Raw genomic sequence first — 5,647 nt, 5'->3', positions numbered from 1 at the left:
TGCAGCCACTATGGAAACAGTATGGAGATTCCTCAAAAAGTAAAAAACAGTTGCCATATGATCCAGCAATTCCACTTATGAGTATTTATCTGAAGACAACTAGTAATAGCTAAGATGTGGAAACAACCTAGATGTTCATTTATAGATGAATGGATAAAGAAGATGTGGCATATATGAAATGAAATATTATTTAGCAATGAAAAGGATGAAATCTCGTCATTTGCAACAACATGGATAGACCTAGGGGGTATGTCCTAAGTTAAATAAGTCAGAGAGAGAATGACAAATACCAAATGATTTCACTTATGGGAATTTAACGATAATTTTTTAAAGATTTTATTTATTTTTAGAGATGGGAAGGGAGGGAGAAAGAGAGAGAGAGAATGTGGTTACCTCTCACGTGGCCCCCACTGGGGACCTGTCCTGCAACCCAGGCATGGACCTGGCTGGCAATCAAACCTGTGACGCTTTGGTTTGCAGCCCAAGCTCAATCCACTGAGCTATGCCAGCCAGAGCGGAATTTAACAATTATTGAATTAACTTCATTTATCTTGATCACTGGGTTGTTTGTTGCCCCCTGAAATTGTGTGCCCAAGGCCAGTGCATTTCTCTCCTCACTCTGGTTCTGGACCTGAGTGGGAGCTTCTCTTTGTCTTTACTATTCCCATCCGACCTAATTTTGATTCCAGTCCCAACACTTGCTGTTCATTGTGGTTCCAGTCCATGAAGGGAACCCTGGTGGCTCAGTGTGAGAATTTATAGGTCTTACTGCAGATCCCCTGCCTCATTCACTGGTGGAGTGAACAAAGTCCCTCCCAGTCTCAGCTGCAGGTCCTTGCTCGATTCCTTTACCCTTCTCAAGCCTGTGTGGTGGGGTGGAGGGGGGTGTGCTCACTCATCTTGCACTATGCTGTGTGTGCAGGGTCCTTAGGTGCCCTGGTGCCCTTCTGCTTCCTTCTGCTCTCCCCAGCCCTCATACAGATACTGTGCAGGTCTCATGACTTGTCTACCCGCTTGTATTTTGTGGTGACAGGAGGATCCCTTGTCTGCTTGTCTTGTAAATATTGTCCTTGGATTTTGGTTTTAATATATCATTGCCCTGTGTTTATTTGGGGATTCTGGAATACAGAAAACTATGCTTCTACCACCACTAACATCTTCCCAGGATTCTTAAATTTATTTTACAAAAATGATAATTTAACAGAAAACAATAGGGAGCTAGAATTCTTTTTTAATATACAGAAAACATTAAAAAATTATGTACACAAAAAGGGAAAACAGAGGCAGTTGTCTGCCCAAGGCTGGGATCTGTTTTCATGGTTAACAAGAGACATTGCAACGTTGCAACTGCTACAGACCTAACTGTTCCTAGTCTAGGCAGGATGGCAGCCCAGACGGTCAGAACAGTCTTGTGTTACAAACACCCAGACATGTGATGGCATGGCTAAGCTCAGAAGGGAGAAATGCAAAGGCCCCATGAATGAAGAGAGAAGGGAAAACCAGGGTGTAAGTTCATGATCCAATGCTGCAGCTCCCAGGGTGGGCATCCTACTATTGGCCCGAGGAGCTAGGAGACTGAGTTGTATTACCTTATGACAGAAAATGAGGCAAGGATTAGGGAGAGACACACACAAAGCCAGATTGTATGCCTAATAAAAGGTTTCCCAGAAAATGTTCTAGTCACTGAGGCAGCTTTATTGTCTGGGTGACAATTGCTCTGAGTGACAAAGAAAAAGACTCCCCTGAGGTGAAAATATTCCTAGACCTGTGTTATAGACTAAATATTTATGTTCCAACTTTCCCAATTCGTATGTTGGGATCCTAACCCTCAAGATGAGGATATTGGGATGTGATTGGGAGGTGGGGCCTTGGGATGTGATTAGGTCATGATGAGGGCAAAGCCCTCACGAATGGCATCCGTGCTCTTACAGGAAAGGCCTGAGAGAATCCCCTTATCCCACAAACACATAAGGACGTTGAAAAGATGCTGTCTATGAACCAGTAAGGGGACTCTCAATAGACACTGGGTCGATAAGCATCCTGATTTTGGACTTTCCAGCCTCTAGAACTGTGAGAAATACGTGTTAAATTTCTTTTGCTTATATAGCACTCAGTCTATGATCTTTCTTTTCTTTCTTTTCTTCCTTCCTTCCTTCCTTCCTTCCTTCCTTCCTTCCTTCCTTCCTTCCTTTCTTTCTGCAGCCCAAATGAACTAAGACAGTTTATGATTTGAGAAGGTTTAGGATCAAAATTTGATTTTCTTTCTTCTCTTTTTTTTTTTTTTTGCCATGTCGCTCGCGGTTAAAAAGGCCGCCAGCTGAGGAGCGCCGGCCCCAGTCATGCGCAAGTTCCTGCCCTGGCGCTGCAGCCTGACCCCCAGCACCACACGCAGGCGCAATGGGCTCAAAGGTAGCGTGCCAAAATTTGATTTTCAAAACATCCAAGAAGTTAGCGTAAATCTGTTCATTCTGGTGATGTTTCTGCAGCCTTTTGAAGAAGCCAACATAAAACCACTATAGACATCCGCGGTCATCAGCAGGGTGCATTAGAGTCCCATAGACAGTGCTCCATGGAAGAGAGGCTGGCAAGGTGCACGAAGTCCTCCTGCTTGAGATGGAGGAGTAAGGTCAACACCCCCCACCTCCAAACTTTCCCAAGGGCAACAAGTGGAATAAGAAACAGAAATGCAAACTCTGTCTTCACTTAGACTAAGGAGCAGCTGAAATTCTGAACTGCAAAGTAGCTGGGAAGACTGCTGAAAGAATTGGGGATTCAGTTAGAAAGAGGAAAAGTGAAGACAAACTTTCAGGGACTCCAGAGCTGGCAAAGCAAATGGCTTTAAGACAAAGAACACTCTCTGAGGTTTAGAATAAAAAACTTTTACAAAAGTAGAAACAAGGAACCCAAACTATGAGCAAGAGCTTCCCTGGATCTGTTGTGGTTCCAAGCAGCAGAGGAGGTGCAATGAATGAAGAACCAAATAGAGAGAGACACCACCTTTGTGGGGACTAGTCCTCTGCATGGAGGAGAGAGAAGGAAGACTTTCATAGTGAGGAGCCCTCAACACCTCCTATTCTTCTCCACTGGTCGTGGGTATGGTGGTGGAGGCTAAAACAACACAGACAAAACTCTGAATCTTAAAGATAATTTCTGCCAGCCTGGAACATGGCCCTAACCCCTTCCAAACAAGATGCTCCTGTAATACAGATGGCTTAACAAAGAAAGTACCACCTCCCCAAAGAAAACTGCAGACCAGTCTCTCTATAAAAGTGATGCAACAAATTCTATCTACAATGCCAGTAAATTCTATTACAATGTTCTAGTCACTAGGAATACAACAATGGGAAGAAAGTATCAGTGTTCTTACTGTCAGCTGGTGATAAGTGTTATAAATAAAACAGAGGAAGGGGGTGGGGATAGGAAGTGGGGACATTTTATTTTAATTAGAGTGATGAGTGAAGTCTTTGTGTCAGAAGGAACCAAAAGGAAACAATATTTAAACAGAAAACTATATGATCATTTCCATAGGGCCTAAAAGTACATGAGAAAAAATTCAATATCCTTTTCTGATTAAAAAACAAAGTACCACTTAACAAAATGGTGATTGTAGAAGGCTCTTTAGCATGATAAACCAATACATTGCAACCCTAATACCATCAAGGATCCACTGTCACCAAAACATGCCCTCAGTCAATATGAACAAGAGTCAGCAATCACTACAAAAAGTATTAGAACTTCAGGAAATACAATAGTCTAATGAAACCATAAAGTAAATTCTTCTAAATTGTTTAAACACCTAAAAGATTGTCTTAAAACCACAAGATAGCCCTGACTAGTTTGATTCAGTTGGTTGGGTATTGTCCTGCAAACTCAAAGTTTGCCAGTTTGATTCCTAATCAGGGTACATGCCTGGGTTGTGGGCCTGGTCCTGAGTTGGGGCATATGTGAGAGGCAACCAATTAATGTTTCTTTCTCCCTCTTTCCCCTCCCCGTCTCTCTAAAAATAAATAAATAAAATATTTTTAAAAACCTGTAAGATACTATGAAAACCATAAGTTACTATGAAAAAATAACCAGGAATCAGAAGAACAGAACAAGATAAAAATAATTTCTCCAACTTAAAAACAGTGACATGGAAATTAGAACACCATTGGATGGGTTAGTTATCAGAATAACTAATGTTGGAGAGAGAATTAGTGAACCAGAATGCTGCAGAGAGATCAAAGGATGGAGAATAAAAAGAGGGTAAGTACAACAAGGAACATGAAGTATAGAGAGTCTAATACACACTGGAATTTTAAGGTAAGAAATGGAAGGAATAGTGAGGAGACAATGTCTGAAGATTTTTAGAATTACTGAAAAACATGGCCGCAGCTGGTGTGGCTCGGCTGGTTGGGCATCTGAGTCTAAACAGTCAATGACTGTTTAAAAGTCCCAGTTCAATATGTGGTTGGGGCACATGCCTGGGTTGCAGGTTCAGTCTCAGGTTGGGCAAGCAATTGATGTTTCTCTCTCACATTGATGTTTCTCTCTCTCTCCCTCCCTACCTTCCCCTCTCTCTAAAATAAAGAAGAAAATTAAAAAAGAAAAAAACAGTAGATTATTCAAAATTAAAAAGAATTATTGAAAAACATACATCTCCAGATGCAAGTCCTGAGCAGGAAAAATAAAAATAAACTCAAACTTTGCCAGATAGTAACAAACTTGTAGACCATTAAAGACAAAAGACTTGAGTTCAAAAGAGGAGGAAAGGCAGAGTTCCAAAAAGGAACATCAGTGAGAGACACAGCAGACCACTCAGTAACAAGGACAGAACACAATTGAATGATGTCTTCAGAGTACTGAGGGAAAATCACAGGAATAGTCTAGTTTTTATTCTAAACTATCATTCAAGAATAAGGGCAAAGTAAGAATATTTCAGATAAGGAAATAAAAAGAGAGTTCCACTCTCAGATTCTCACTGAGTGTGTGAAGGAATATATTTAATGAGTCCACAAAGGAAGGAGTGGAGTACAGAAACATGAGGGCACAAATTGGGTAAAAGTCTAAGTCCAAACAGGCAATGACTCTGTACAACAAAACTAAGAGTAGTGATAAAAATAATAATCGTTAACTTAGTGGGCATAAAAATCATCCCTTACTCATCTCATATATTATCTTTGCACAGAATTTTTACTTCTACTTCATTTTTATGCCTTCAAAATTAGTCATTGTTATTTTGTCACTCCTATTACTGTCTGTTTGTATAGTCAAAATGACGTAGAACTGAAAATGCTAGACAAAGATAACATGTAAGATTGGTAAGGGGTGACTTGAAGCTTTCTTCAATTCTTTGTATTGTGTGGAAGACAGAAATGTTGATTAATTTTAGGCTTTGATAGGCATTCATATTACAAATTTAAAGACAACCACTACAAAATAGAAATATAGACTTCCTGCCAAGATGGAGACATAGGTAGATAAACTTTACCTCCTCACACAACCAAAAGAAAGACAACAACAAATTTAGAAACAAAAAATAATCAGACCTCCCAGAAAATTGAACTGTATGAAAGTCCAACAACCAAGGAGTTAACGAAGAAACATTCATCCAGACTGGTAGAAGGGGCAGAGATGGGAAGCCAAGTGGAGAGGACTCCTGACAAGG

At 40.6% G+C, this 5,647-nt stretch overlaps 1 non-coding gene across 1 annotated transcript; it reads right to left on the bottom strand.

The window, feature by feature from the left end:
* Nucleotides 1-2,286: 2,286 nt before the first annotated feature.
* On the bottom strand, nt 2,287-2,416 carry LOC118989700 (small nucleolar RNA SNORA76). Its single transcript, XR_005067070.1, has one exon. It is a non-coding gene; the product is annotated as a small nucleolar RNA SNORA76 (small nucleolar RNA).
* Between the last annotated feature and the right edge of the window lie 3,231 nt (nt 2,417-5,647).

The sequence above is a fragment of the Sturnira hondurensis genome, unplaced genomic scaffold, assembly GCF_014824575.4.
Source record: "Sturnira hondurensis isolate 20B ecotype Veracruz unplaced genomic scaffold, ASM1482457v3 Scaffold0006496, whole genome shotgun sequence".
Lineage (NCBI taxonomy): Eukaryota > Metazoa > Chordata > Mammalia > Chiroptera > Phyllostomidae > Sturnira > Sturnira hondurensis.
This window is presented reverse-complemented; position numbering and strand designations above follow the sequence as displayed.